General features: G+C 36.3%; 1 protein-coding gene across 7 annotated transcripts in view; it reads left to right on the forward strand.

The window, feature by feature from the left end:
- Positions 1 to 14,416, forward strand: part of LOC110835430 (uncharacterized) — a 126,217-nt gene extending 111,801 nt beyond the window's left edge. For 3 of the 7 annotated variants that reach the window (XM_087343361.1, XM_087343360.1, XM_087343355.1), the window contains exons 8-10: positions 1,945 to 4,224; positions 5,983 to 10,860; positions 13,967 to 14,381. The gene's annotated coding sequence lies outside the window, so the exon portion shown is untranslated. Of the gene's footprint in view, positions 1 to 1,944; positions 4,236 to 5,982; positions 10,872 to 13,966 lie in introns of all 7 variants that reach the window. The other 4 variants (XM_087343356.1, XM_087343357.1, XM_087343359.1 and 1 more) reach the window with 4 other exon arrangements.
- Positions 14,417 to 16,091: the final 1,675 nt, after the last annotated feature.

The following is a 16,091-nucleotide window of genomic DNA, read 5'->3' on the forward strand; positions in this document are numbered from 1 at the left end:
AATTTTTAGTCAAAAATAAGTAACTTGTAGACGAATTTTTGGAATTGGTGAGAAATATATCCATAACAGTAAAAATGCCACGTAAGAAACCACCACCTTCGTTATTCAAAATATGTCTACGAGCGTTTGCAGACTGGTTCTTAAAAGCATGGCTGACTGGTAGTCGGCGAGTAAAAGAAAATTTTGGACTGGAAGTGCACAGATTCCTGTCATCGCGTGTTCCTTCTGTGGTTGCCGACAGCTTAATTTCACAACTGGTCGAGACGTACGTTCAGAGAAATGAATGTAATCCCGATATGCATATGAGCGTCTTCCTTCACTATATAATGCTGCCACAGTTAAATGTTATAGATCTCTCAGAATTCAGAAACCTTGACGTTAATACCGAAGGATTCTTTGAGTATGTTATTGCTTCAGCATTCCACTCAGTTGGAAGGTTGGTGAAGATATCTTTGCAAACTGATGGAAAAGACAATCACATACCATTATGTACTGATCGGATTTTGAAGCTAATTGGAAAGAACTGCCCACAACTAAAGTCATTAAATGTTTCTTATAATAGACTTGTTCGTAATGATGGCCTGCAGTATCTTGTTCCATGTTCAGAAAGTCCAGGGTGCCCTCTCTTAGAAGAAATATTTGTTTATAAATGTACTGTTTCTGAGATAGGGGTGACTAATATTCTGAGGTCATTGCCCAACATTCGTTTAATTGGATACGAGAAAATGGTTTTATGTCTTCTGGAGTTGTATGAGCAGATGACCAGAGACGGCAGTCCTTTGAAAGAGCGCCTTAAACTTACACATGTTGAAAATAGGAGTAGAAACTTTAAACGAAGTCGCATGCGTTTTAACAAAAGAGTGGTCGGTGTCGTATGTACACTTTGTCCACACTTGTATCATCTTAAAGTCCATGTAGCAGATTCGGATGTTCCGACACTTGAACAGTTCAAGTCTCTCACTTCACTGGAACTGACCTATAAAATTCAGAGACCGGCGTCTCCAGGGGAAGGTACAGAATACTTCCTCCGTGTTCGAGGCGCACAGCTCCGCAGCCTAGCAATAACTTGTGACGTCCTACACGAGATGCATATTATAATGCTTCGGGAAAATTGCTCTAACTTAAAACATCTGTATCTGAAATGCAAGAGGCTAGAACTGTGTGATTTGGAACTGGAACATGACGACACGCTCAGCAAAAGCAAATTCTTTAAACTTGAATCACTGTGTTTTTTTACTGGGAAAGAACCGCAGCATGTGTCCGAATTTCCTGTGAGAGTTGTACAGTGCATATTACGTAATACAGACAGGCTTGAAGAGCTAAAGATTTTTGTAAATACTCCTTCAATAACAGATGTTTGGATGAATCAGTTGTTATCATCTGTCAACACAGCAGTGCTAAAAGAATTGTTCATTGCTTTGCCTGGCGCAAAGAGGAATTCGGCAGTCATTAATCTGTCGATGTCATCTGTTAACGAGATAATCAGCCGTGCTCCTCATTTGCAGAAGTTAGGGGATCTTTTCTTTTGGAATGTGGAGAAGGAAGAAGTGTTGATGTTGAGGGATCAAATGAAGATATTGAATTTTGATTTAAATATAATGTACTATACCATGCCAGTGAGTTAGTAATGGAGTTTGAGTAGTGTATTTTGAATTTGCAGATGGAGAGCATTTATTGAGAATCAGAATGTGTATTCTGCACTAGAATTATGAACAAGAACATTGCCTGTAATGTCAGAATTGCTTGTATATTAATATTTAGGTTATAAAAAATATTTTTCACAAAGATGTGTATAAATTTCTTCAATGTACTGCAATTTAATATTACCCGAAACATTGTCATGTGTTATGAAACAAACGCTACTCTATCTTCATAGAGTTGCTATTTAATATTTTATTGTTTGAATGCAGATATACTGAACTGAACTTTGTCCTTATATTTCAGTACGCTTTATACATCGGTATTTCGAAACTATATGCAAACTGTGTGCCAATTGCTCTTTACAACAGAACGAGGTAAAAGAATTATATTGTGGTTCTTCAAATATGTGTACGTAAGGTCACTTCATCTTTTATTTACAATTGTATCTTATACCTAATGTCGCCCTCGGTGAATTAGTGGTTAGCTTGCTCGTCACTGGACCCAAGGTACGTGGATTGAAACCCGGCTGAGGTCGATGGATTTTTAAGGTTGATAAAAATGCGTAGTACAACAACTTCCTTCAGAGTTTAAGTAAAGCCAATGGTCCCAAGTTGTAGATTCGCTGCATGTGAAAGAACATTATGAGCATGAATGAGATGTTTCATAAGCAAAATTCAGCGGCAATTTCTCACCTGTCTCTGCTGATTTACTACTAGATGGCTCTAGCAGTCACATCAGGAATGAATTGAAATTGTGCAGAGGCAGAGAGCTGGTCTCACTACCGACAAATGCACGTTTCAAAGACTGGGAAACCTCCAAAAAAGGAGGTGGCGAAGACCCACAACTGGATTGTAGAATTAATTGCTGTGGTCAGACACATTGAAAAATAACGTAATTAATGTAATGAAATTTTCTTATTTCTCAGGAGTTGTCATTTTAAGGCAAGACAAATGTAATTTCTATATGGCAGTATTTCTCACTATTTAAAATGGAAATGAATATTGAAGTTTTTCTACGCATCGAACAATAATTCACAAAATGTAACAGCAGCAAGATCTTGTTCTTTACTGTTTTGTTCTCTCTTCCTTTGTAAAAAATGTTCAGCCTTGGTATTTTCCTTTATATTTGTTGAAAGAAACGTCTGGTTAAAAATTACTGGGCGTGAACCTGTGCTCGTACTAACAGACTCTAGACTCCTTCGGCATGTACCCACTTGTTCCGGTAAGTGTTCAAAGCACTCACTTCAGTAAAGATACCGATGTTCATCTGGGTTGTGATGCCATCCGGACGTGTAGGAAGATATGAACCTTTCTGTAAAATGTTGATATCCACTTACAAGTCCACTCGGTGTTACTAATGTTACCAGCCAGAAGAAAACCACCGTGTTCTGTTGTTTGCATGTCAATTGATGTTTTGTTTCCTTTTCAAGGTGTTTTAAGCTTAGGAAATGGGAAATGTCTCTAAATATCTAACACTACATTTGTATGCGTAATGTTCCAGTATCTGGTGTAATCTTTGCTTGAGATATGTTCTTTCCTGGAAAATCGAAACCCCTCAAAATGTAACAAAAACACTCAGACGTAACAAACGCGTATGATTAGTTACAGACGTACACACCTTAAATTTTTGTGGATTTTACTAACAACAGACAGAATGTTATATAAAATTTAATGCAGTACATACCAACTATTTTTAAAAAAATTCAATGGACGGTAATGACGTTCTACTCTCGTAAACGTCAGGCTAAAGCAACATTTGGTTTATGTTAATATGCTAAATAATTTTGTGTTGTGTTAAGATCTTTTAAATTTTGTATGTTTTATAACTGATTTTCTAAATTAATTTCAAATTTTGATTTGAACCAGTTAGACCCATTGAATTTGTCATGGGAACACATCGACATAGATGGGTGGATAATATTTGCATGGAGGTTACAAAAAATCTGTGGGGACTTTAACTGGATTTATGTGACTCAAAATGCGGAAAAGCAATGATCCTTTGTAAACATTCGAGTTTCATAAATAAGCTGAATCTCTTGGTTTTGTGAGTGACTATCAGCTTCTCAAACAGGGCGCTGTTGCATGTAATTGTGGCCTAATACATCTAGGGAAGGAGAACTGAGACCGATAAATTCGCTATATATTATAACATTTTATAAACAATTTATAAATGGGAGAGACCGTTTATGTCAATGAAATACTTAAATGTCATAACCTTAAAAGTGGCTGTATCTTTATTAATCGTTGACTATTGGCAGTTTTTCCTCGGCGTAGTAACCATGTATGTGGAATAAATGTAAACTCTGTGACGCTCTGTGAGGCCATGGTTGCTAGACTTGTGGAACGAACGAAAGTCGCACATCTCTAGGTTTAATTGCAACCACATGTTTGGTGGCTGTGTTCTGCCGAGGAATTAGTTGCTGATGAATTCAGTAAAAGTTTCCTGGTAGTTACATTATTATTACTCAAGAAAAGCGAGCTGAACTTCTCAAGTTTGAAATTTTCAAGAAACCAACGGCAAAGGAACCATCTACGAATTTGCACAAGTTTGTCTATTGATTCAATGCTGCTTGTAAAAGTTATAGTGAGTATGAAGTACGTATTACTGACCACTTACCGTATGATGGCAAAAACTAGGTCAAATCTACCCACAGAAACGTACCATTAAGGGCGTTACAGGATTTACAACTGTGTTGGCCCTTAAGAGTAACTACAAATTTAGGTTATATTGCAGTTGCAACAACTCACCAATTGAATGGTTTAGGGAATCCGGTGATTCATCACCGAATTAACCAAAGCCCTCCACCAGCCCCAATCCTGGACCAGCAAAATCCAATCGACTTGAACTCTTATGTCCCATAGATCCTGCTTAATTTTATCTTCCTATGTAGGTAGGTCTAGGTCTCTCCATCGATCTCTTCCCCTCAAGCTTCCGAACCAATACCTGGTACACACCTTTTACCCCATCAATGCGTGCCACATGACTCGCCCATCTGTCTTCTTCACATTATCACCCTGACAATACTGTGGGAGAATTACAAATTTTTAAGTTTGTCATTATGCAGTTTTCTCCGTGTCCCATCGTCTTTTCCTCTAGGCCCAAATATACTCCTCAACACCTGCAATCTGTGTTGATCCCTCAGAGTGAGAGACCAAGTTTTGCACCCATACAAAACAACAGGCAAAAATATTGTTTTGTGTGCTTTGATCTTTAGGTTCTTAGAAATCAGAGGAGGAGACAAATATTTTCAACTGAGAAGTATTAAGCATTTCCAGAATTTAGTCTCCTCCTAATTTCCTTTTTGATTTGTTATTGTGATTGTGCATACACTTTTAAAAATACACTATTTTGTGTCGTATGCTTTTGTTGTTCCTAAAGATTTGAATGCAATTACTTATAAAAATACAATATTTAAATATAAAAATTGTGTGATCAGTTTCTGGCTATGATTACCTGGATGCTTTTCCCCATCAGGAAGAAAGAGAAAGACTTGGATATTATGGAGGCCCTGAGATCACTGCCCCAGTTGTTCCCCCTTAAAATCTGGCCCTGATTTAGGAGGTGTGTGGTCCAGTTTGCTAATGACAAACAGCGAAGTAGGTCTACTAGCAAGCATGAAAAATCAGTTCTTAGTAACTGCTTATGAAAATTAAGTACAAACCATTCAGTTATGTTCAAAAGTTTAAAGAGCGGTAACAATAGCATGAGTCGCTGTACTTGAAAGGTCATTGTTGTCCATCAGATCTTATTATTTAGATAAAGTTCATGTTTCAGAGGGGACCACCATACTTGAAAGTTATTCTTGTGATTAAAACTTACATTTTGAGGAAGAAGTTTAGCCACCAGACAAGTATGCTAAGTGATGACTTAATATGGTATTCTATAACTTGCCTGGGTCCAGAGGTGGGATCTCATAATTTGTTAATTCCTAATACCAAGTGAAAGAAAAAGAATTTTTAACCATTTACTCCTTCTATAACGGGGTATGGCTATTTCTGAAATCTATTTATGTGATTTTTTCTTAGATAACGATTTATTGAAGACAGAAATCTAATGTCGCAGATTCGAACCTGATCACACTTTTGATATCACTTCATTTTTATAAATCATTTCGTTATCTAATGAGATATACATTTTATATTAGGCCCTAATACTAAAGCTGTGAGATCCCAAACTGATTGTTGTGACTGTGTTGCACCAGAACAATTATTAGATCAGAGTGAATGGGATTAAATTCAGAGGAAATCAATTTTTTAAATTTGTTTCGTGGAAAAGGGTTCTGCAGGACTTTTTGTTTGAAATTTTATGTATGTGAACCGAAATTGTCGCACTTTATTTCAGAATGTGTTTGCTTGTGAGCAGTGCTCTCACGTTATAGAAATGGCCATGTAACTGCAGACTGTGCCATGACGAGGGCTGCGAAGCCACAAAGTTGATATCCACATACCGAAACTTGACGCTGCACGAAATGTCACTTACAACAGAAGTGATATGGAAGAAATTCACAAGTGTAAGATCTTTTATAATATAAGAATAAGCACAGTAAGTAAGTGAAAGTGAAAGTGTTTATATCTGAAGTGTGGCCGGATTAAGATATGCGTAACTTAAAATATGTGAAAGTTAAATATACTGAGTTTGCTGCACAGAAATTAACATTAAATAAATTTGTTTTATATTAAATATTTGATAAGCTTTAGTAAGATTTGTGAACGTCAACTATAATATCAACAGTTGAAGTAAAGTTGTATAAAAATTAGTGAAGAAACTGTCAAATGGTGGAACTGAGCTGAACTGACACCGCTTAATACTGTAAAATATTTAGCTGAGCGCCCACTGATTCTGGCCTACGGTGACCAGACTCCTCCTCACTGTTAATTCAGGTACATTTTCTTGTCTACTTTTACTCTTCAGAATATATTTTTTGTGAAAGTTCACCACAAACGTGACACATCACGCCATCTGGCAGAGACGTTAACACTGGACTCTCTTAAACCCATACTCAATTTTTTGTCAAAAATCGCTAACTTGTAGACGAATTTTTGGAACTCGTGATAAATATATTCATAATAGAAAAAATGCCACGTAAGAAACAACCACCTTCGTTAATCAAAATATGCCTAAAAGCGTTCACAGACTGGTTCTTAAATGCATGGGAGACCGGTAGTTTGCAAGAACTAGACAATTTTAGACTGGAAGTGCACAGATTCTTGTCATCGCGTATTCCTTCTATGGTTGCCGACGGCTTAATTTCACAAATGATCGAGTCATTCGTTAAGAGATATCCATGTCATAATTATATGCATACAATCGCCTTCCGTGGCTTTATAATGCTGCCGCGGTTAAATGTTTTAGATCTCTCGAATTTAAAATACCTTATAGCTATTATCAAAGGATTCTGTGAAGATTTTATTGCTACAGAATTACACTCGCTTGGATGGTTGGTGAAGATTTGTTTTAAAATTCATGAAAGACGCAGTGACCTACAATTATGTACTAATCACACTTTGGAGCTAATTGGAAAGAACTGCCCACAACTAAAGTCATTAAATATTTCTTATAATAGATTTGTTAGTAATGAAGGCCTGCGGTGTCTTGTTCCATGTTCAGAAAATCCAGGGTGTCCTCTCTTAGAAGAAATATTTGTTTATAATTGTCATGTTTGTGAGATAGGAGTGGCTAATATTCTGAGGTCATTGCCCAACATTCGTTTAATTGGATACAAGAAAATGGTTTTATGTCTTCTTCATTTGTATGAGCAGATGACCAGAGACGGCAGTCCTTTGAAAGAGCGCCTTAAACTTACACATGTTGAAAATACGAGTATACACCTTGATCGAAGATACATGCGTTTTGACAAAACAGTGGTCGATGTCGTATGTACGCTTTGTCCACACTTGTATGATCTTAAAGTCCATGTAGTAGATTCGGATGTTTCAAAACTTGAACAGTTCAAGTCTCTCACTTCACTGGAACTGACCTATAAAATTAAGAGACCGGCGTCTCCAGGGGAAGGTACAGAGTACTTCCTCCGTGTTCAAGGTGCACAGCTCGGCAGCCTAGCAATAACTTGTGACGTCCTTCACGAGAAGCAAATTATAATGCTTGGGGAATATTGCTCTAACTTAAAACATCTGTATCTGAAATGCGAGAGGCTAGAACTGTGTCATTTGGAACTGGAACATGACGACGCGCTCAGCAAATGCAAATTCTTTAAACTTGAATCATTTTTTTTTTTAATTAGGGAAGAACCGGAGCATGTGTCCGAATTTCCTGTGAGAGTTGTACAGTGCATATTACGTAATACAGACAGGCTTGAAGAGCTAATGATTTTTGTAAATACTTCCTCAATATCAGATGTTTGGATGAATGAGTTGTTATCATCTGTAAACACAGCAGTGCTAAAAGAATTGATGATTGCTTTGCCTGGCGCAAAGAGTAATTCGGCAGTCATTGATCTGTCGATGTCATCTGTTAACAAGATAATCAGCCGTGCTCCTCATTTGCAGAAGTTAGGGGATCTTTTCTGTTGGAATGTGGAGAAGGAAGAAGTGTTGATGTTGAGGGATCAAATGAAGATATTGAATTTTGATTTAAATATAATGTACCATACCATGCCAGTGAATTGGTAATGGAGTTTGAGTAGTGTATTTTGAATTTGCAGATGGGGAGCATTTATTAAGAATCAGAATGTGTATTCTGCACTAGAATTATGAACAAGAACATTGCCTGTAACATCAGAATTGCTTGTATATTAATATTTAGGTTATAAAAAATATTTTTCACAAAGATGTCTATAAATTTCTTCAATGTACTGCAGTTTAATATTACCCGAAACATTGTCATGTGTTATGAAACAAACGCTACTCTATCTTCATAGAGTTGCTATTTAATATTTTATTGTTTGAATGCAGATATACTGAACTGAACTTTGTCCTTATATTTCAGTATGCTTTATACATCGGTATTTCGAAACTATATGCAAACTGTGTGCCAGTTGCTCTTTATAACAGAACGAGGTAAAAGAATTATATTGTGATTCTTCAAATATGTGTATGTAAGGTCATTTACAAATGTATCTATATCTAATGTCACCCTTGGTGAGTTAGTGGTTAGCTTGCTCATCACTGAACCCGAGGTACGTGGATTGAAACCCGGCTGAGGTCGATAGATTTTTAAGGGTGATAAAAATGCGTAGTACAAGAACTTCCTTCAGAGTTTATGTAAAGCCAATGGTCCTATGTTGTAGATTCGCTGCGTGTGAAAGAACGTTATGAGCATGAATGAGATGTTTCATAAGCAAAATTCAGCGGCAATTTCTCACCTGTCTCTGCTGATTTACTACTAGATGGCTCTAGCAGTCACATCAGGAATGAATTGAAATTGTGCAGAGGCAGAGAGCTGGTCTCACTACCGACAAATGCACGTTTCAAAGACTGGGAAACCTCCAAAAAAGGAGGTGGCGAAGACCCACAACTGGATTGTAGAATTAATTGCTGTGGTCAGACACATTGAAAAATAACGTAATTAATGTAATGAAATTTTCTTATTTCTCAGGAGTTGTCATTTTAAGGCAAGACAAATGTAATTTGTATATGGCAGTATTTCTCACTATTTAAAATGGAAATGAATATTGAAGTTTTTCTACGCATCGAACAATAATTCACAAAATGTAACAGCAGCAAGATCTTGTTCTTTACTGTTTTGTTCTCTCTTCCTTTGTAAAAAATGTTCAGCCTTGGTATTTTCCTTTATATTTGTTGAAAGAAACGTCTGGTTAAAAATTACTGGGCGTGAACCTGTGCTCGTACTAACAGACTCTAGACTCCTTCGGCATGTACCCACTTGTTCCGGTAAGTGTTCAAAGCACTCACTTCAGTAAAGGTACCAATGTTCGTCTGGGTTGTGATGCCGTCCGGATGTGTAGGAAGATACGAACCTTTCTGTAAAATGTTGATATCCACTTACAAGTCCCCTTGGTGTTCCTAATGTTACCAGCCAGAAGAAAACCACCGTGTTCTGTTGTTTGCATGTCAATTGGTGTTTTGTTTCCTTTTCAAGGTGTTTTAAGCTTAGGAAATGGGAAAAGTCTCTAAATATCTAACACTACATTTGTATGCGTAATGTTCCAGTATCTGGTGTAATCTTTGCTTGAGATATGTTCTTTCCTGGAAAATCGAAACCGCTCATAATCCTCAAAATGTAACAAATCACTCAGACGTAACAAACGCGTATGATTAGTTACAGACGTACACACCTTAAATTTTTGTGGATTTTACTAACAACAGACAGAATGTTATATAAAATTTAATGCAGTACATACCAAGTATTTTTAAAAATTTTCAACGGACGGTAATGACGTTCTACTCTCGTAAACGTCAGGCTAAAGCAACATTTGGTTTATGTTAATATGCTAAATAATTTTGTGTTGTGTTAAGACCTTTTGAATTTTGTATGTTTTATAACTGATTTTCTAAATTAATTTCAAATTTTGATTTGAACCAGTTAGACCCATTGAATTTGTCATGGGAACACATCGACATAGATGGGTGGATAATATTTGCATGGGGTTACAAGAAATCTGTGGGGACTTTAACTGGATTTATGTGACTCAAAATGCGGAAAAGCAATGATCCTTTGTAAACATTCGAGTTTCATAAATAAGCTGAATCTCTTGGTTTTGTGAGTGACTATCAGCTTCTCAAACAGGGCGCTGTTGCATGTAATTGTGGCCTAATACATCTACGGAAGGAGAACTGAGACCGATAAATTCGCTATATATTATAACATTTTATAATCAATTTATAAAGGGGAGAGACCGTTTATGTCAATGAAATACTTAAATGTCATAACCTTAAAAGTGGCTGTATCTTTATTAATCGTTGACTATTGGCAGTTTTTCCTCGGCGTAGTAACCATGTATGTGGAATAACTGTAAACTCTGTGACATTCTGTGAGGCCATGGTTGCTAGACTTGTGGAACGAACAAAAGTTGCACATCTCTAAGTTTAATTGCAACGACATGTTTGGTGGCTGTGTTCTCCCGAGGAATTAGTTGCTGATGAATTCAGTAAAAGTTTCCTGGTAGTTACATTATTATTACTCAAGAAAAGCGAGCTGAACTTCTCAAGTTTGAAATTTTCAAGAAACCAACGGCAAAGGAACCATCTACGGATTTGCACAAGTTTGTCTATTGATTGGATGCTGCTTGTAAAAGTTATAGTGAGTATGAAGTACGTATTACTGACCACTTACCGTATGATGGCAAAAACTAGGTCAAATCTACCCACAGAAACGTACCATTAAGGGCGTTACAGGATTTACAACTGTGTTGGCCCTTATCAGTAACTACAAATTTAGGTTATATTGCAGTTGCAACTACTCACCAATTGAATGGTTTAGGGAATCCGGTGGTTCATCACCGAATTAACCAAAGCCCTCCACCAGCCCCAATCCTGGACCAGCAAAATCCAATCGCCTTGAACTCTTATGTCCCATAGATCCTGCTTAATATTATCTTCCTATATAGGTAGGTCTAGGTCTCCCCATAGATCTCTTCCCCTCAAACTTCCGAACCAATACCTGGTACACACCTTTTACCCCATCAATGCGTGCCACATGACTCGCCCATCTCAGTCTTCTTCACATTATCACCCTGACAATACTGAGTAGAGTAGAGTAGAGTTTAGTTTATTTACATTGCGTAGATCCTTCTTAGGACTCAACCAAAGGATGTAGAACATGTCATTTCATACAATATACATACACTTCACAACTTTCAACACAAGTACAAGAACGTATTTCACATATCAATGTACATAAATTTCAGATTCTGCAATACAAGTATGAAAAATAATTTTACAAATTAATATACATAAACCTCAGAATTTTAAATATAAATACAAAACTTGCTTTACATATACGTAGATTATGGATATAAAGCTTAAACATTTTCAGCAGAGATGAAGTTATCTACAGAATAAAAGGAGTGAGTAAAGAGGTAATCTTTCAATGCAGGCTTGAATACCTTTATATCATAATTTAGACTTTTAATTGTTGGTGGAAGATTATTAAACAACTTGGTATCTGTATAGTACACTCCTTTCTGATATTTAGTAAAGTTAGCATTTGGCACATAGAGATCATGTTTACGTCTTGTATTTAAATTACGTACATCTGTATTTCTTTTAAATTTATCCATGTTTTCCACCACAAATGATAACAAGCAGAGTATAAATTCACTTGCAAGTGGAAGTATATTAAATTTACGAAATAATTTTCTACAAGATACCCTGCTTTTGACACCAGCCATTATTCTAATTATTTTCTTTTGCATGTAAAAACCTTTATTACTGTCTGTTGAATTTCCCCAAAAGATTAATCCATATGACAATACAGAGTGAAAGTAAGCAAAGTAAACTAGCTTTAAAGTATCTATTGTCATGAGTGGTACGACTTGCAGAGCTTGATTTGGGAATAATATACTCAATGTGTTTCTTCCAATTTAAGGTACTGTCGACTTGTAAGCCAAGGAATTTGTTTGTTTCAACTTCCACAATTAATTTTTCTTCAAAACCTATATTTAATCTAGGATATGTCTTGTGCTTAGTAACAAATTTTATGAAGTTTGTTTTTACAAAATTTAGTGCTAGTTTGTTAGCTCTAAACCATTTGTTTATGTTGGCAAAGACATCATTCATGATATTTTCAAGATAGATCAATTCTTGGTGTGCAATAATGATACTTGTATCATCAGCAAAAAGAATGGGTTTGGATATAGAGTTCACAGTTGCCGGCAAGTCATTTATATATATGAGGAAAAGTAAGGGCCCAAGAACTGAACCTTGTGGCACTCCGTGATTTACGATACCCCATTCTGAATAGGTATTATGACTGGTATGAGGGCTTTCAATTTCTACTTTCTGCCTTCTATTATTTAGGTAGGATTTAAACCATTGTCCTGCTATACCGCGAATCCCATAAAATTTCAGTTTCATTAGTAATATTTCATGGTTTACACAATTACAAATTTTTAAGTCCATCATTATGCAGTTTTCTCCATGCCCCATCGTCTTTTCCTCTAGGCCCAAATATACTCCTCAACACCTGCAATCTGTGTTCCTCCCTCAGAGTGAGAGACCAAGTTTTGCACCCATACAAAACAACAGGCAAAAATATTGTTTTGTGTGCTTTGATCTTTAGGTTCTTAGAAATCAGAGGAGGAGACAAATATTTTGAACTGAGAAGTAGCAAGCATTTCCAGAATTTAGTCTCCTCCTAATTTCCTTTTTGATTTGTTATTGTGATTGTGCATACACTTTTAAAAATAAACTATTTTGTGTCATATGCTTCTGTTGTTCCTAAAGATTTGAATGCAATTACTTATAAAAATACAATATTTAAATATAAAAATTGTGTGATCAGTTTCTGGCTATGATTACCTGGATGCTTTTCCCCATCAGGAAAAAAGAGAAAGACTTGGATATTATGGAGGCCCTGAGATCACTGCGCCAGTTGTTACCCCTTAAAATCTGGCCCTGATTCAGGGGGTGTGTGGTCCAGTTTGCTAATGACTATCAGCGAAGTAGGTCTACTAGCAAGCATGAAAAATCAGTTCTTAGTAACTGCTTATGAAAATTAAGTACAAACCATTCAGTTATGTTCAAAAGTTTAAAGAGCGGTAACAATAGCATGAGTCACTGTACTTGGAAGGTCATTGTTGTCCATCAGATCTTATTATTTAAATAAAGTTCATGTTTCAGAGGGGACCACCATACCTGAACGTTATTCTTGTGATTAAAACTTACATTTTGAGGAAGAATTTTAGCCACCAGACAAGTATGCTAAGTGAAGACTTAATATGGTATTCTATAACTTACCTGGGTCCAGAGGTGGGATCTCATAATTTGTTAATTCCTAATACCAAGAGAAAGAAAAAGAATTGTTATCAATTTACTCCTTCTATAATGGGGTATGGCTATTTCTGAAATTTATTTATGTGATTTTTACTTAGATAATGATTTATTGGAGACAGAAATCTAATGTCACAGATTCAAACCTGATCACACTTTTGATATCACTTCATTTTTTAAATCATTTCATTGTTTAATGAGAAATACATTTTATATTAGGCCCTAATACTAAAGCTGTGAGATCCCAAACTGATTGTTGTGACTGTGTTGCACCAGAACAATTATTAGATCAGAGTGAATGGGATTAAATTCAGAGGAAATCAATTTTTTAAATTTGTTTTGTGGAAAAGGGTTCTGCAGGACTTTTTGTTTGAAATTTTATGTATGTGAACCGAAATTGTCGCACTTTATTTCAGAATGTGTTTGCTTGTGAGGAGTGCTCTCACGTTATAGAAATGGCCATGTAACTGCAGACTGTGCCATGACGAGGGCTGCGAAGCCACAAAGTTGATATCCACATACCGAAACTTGACGCTGCACGAAATGTCACTTACAACAGAAGTGATATGGAAGAAATTCACAAGTGTAAGATCTTTTATAATATAAGAATAAGCACAGTAAGTAAGTGAAAGTGAAAGTGTTTATATCTGAAGTGTGGCCGGATTAAGATATGCGTAACTTAAAATATGTGAAAGTTAAATATACTGAGTTTGCTGCACAGAAATTAACATTAAATAAATTTGTTTTATATTAAATATTTGATAAGCTTTAGTAAGATTTGTGAACGTCAACTATAATATCAACAGTTGAAGTAAAGTTGTATAAAAATTAGTGAAGAAACTGTTAAATGGTGGAACTGAGCTGAACCGACAGCACTTAATACTGTAAAATATTTAGCTGTGAGTCCACTGATTCTGGCCTATGGTGACCATACTCCTCCTCACTGTTAATTCAGGTACACTTTCTTGTCTACTTTTACTCTTCAGGGTATATTTTTTGTGAAAGTTCACCACAAACGTGACACATCACGCCATCTAGCAGAGACGTTAACACTGGACTCTCTTAAACCCATACTCAATTTTTTGTCAAAAGTTGCTAACTAGTAGACGAATTTTTAGAACTCGTGATAAATATATTGATAATAGAAAAAATGCCACGTAAGAAACAACCACCTTCGTTAATCAAAATATGCCTAAAAGCGTTCACAGACTGGTTCTTAAATGCATGGGAGACCACTAATTGGCAAGAACTAAAAAATTTTGGACTGGAAGTGCAGAGATTCCTGTCATCGCATATTCCTTCTGTGGTTGCCGACAGCTTAATTTCACAAATGATCGAGTCATTCGTTAAGAGATATCGACGTCATGGTTATATGCGTACGATCGACTTCCATGACTATATAATTCTGCCGCGGTTAAATGTTTTAGATCTCTCAAATTTAAAATACCTTATATATATCATGAAAGGATGTGAAGATGTTATGGCTATAGAATTACACTCGCTTGGAAGGTTGGTGAAGATTTATTTTAAAATTCATGGAAATCGCAGTGACCTACAATTATGTACTAATCACACTTTGGAGCTAATTGGAAAGAACTGCCCACAACTAAAGTCATTAAATGTTTCTTATAATAAATTTGTTAGTAATGGAGGCCTGCGGTGTCTTGTTCCATGCTCAGAAAATCCAGGGTGTCCTCTCTTAGAAGAAATATTTGTTTATAATTGTCATGTTTGTGAGATAGGAGTGGCTAATATTCTGAGGTCATTGCCCAACATTCGTTTAATTGGATACGAGAAAATGGTTTTATGTCTTCTGGAGTTGCATAAGCAGATTACCAGATACGGCAGGCCTTTGAAAGAGCGTCTTAAACTTACACATGTTGAAAATACGAGTATACACCTTGATCGAAGTTACATGCGATTTGACAAAACAGTGGTCGATGTCGTATGTACGCTTTGTCCACACTTGTATGATCTTAAAGTCCATGTAGCAGATGAGGATGTTCCTAAACTTGAACAGTTCAAGTCTCTCACTTCACTGGAACTGATCTATAAAATTAAGAGACCGGCGTCTCCAGGGGAAGGTACAGAGTACTTCCTCCGTGTTCGAGGCGCACAGCTCGGCAGCCTCAAAATAACTTGTGACGTCCTTCACGAGAAGCAAATTATAATGCTTGGGGAAAATTGCTCTAACTTAAAACATCTGTATCTGAAATGCGAGAGGCTAGAACTGTGTCATTTGGAACTGGAACATGACGACGCGCTCAGCAAATGCAAATTATTTAAACTTGAATCACTGTATTTTTCAACTGAGGAAGAACCGGAGCATGTGTCCGAATTTCCTGTGAGAGTTGTACAGTGCATATTACGTAATACAGACAGGCTTGAAGAGCTAATGATTTTTGTAAATTATTCCTCAATATCAGATGTTTGGATGAATGAGTTGTTATCATCTGTCAACACAGCAGTGCTGAAAGAATTGTTCATTGCTTTGCCTGGCTCAAAGAGTAATTCGGAAGTCATTGATCTGTCGATGTCATC

The sequence above is a fragment of the Zootermopsis nevadensis genome, unplaced genomic scaffold (genome assembly GCF_977971745.1).
Source record: "Zootermopsis nevadensis isolate Lab colony 2312 unplaced genomic scaffold, Znev_1.0 Znev_ptg000005l, whole genome shotgun sequence".
Classification (NCBI taxonomy): domain Eukaryota; kingdom Metazoa; phylum Arthropoda; class Insecta; order Blattodea; family Termopsidae; genus Zootermopsis; species Zootermopsis nevadensis.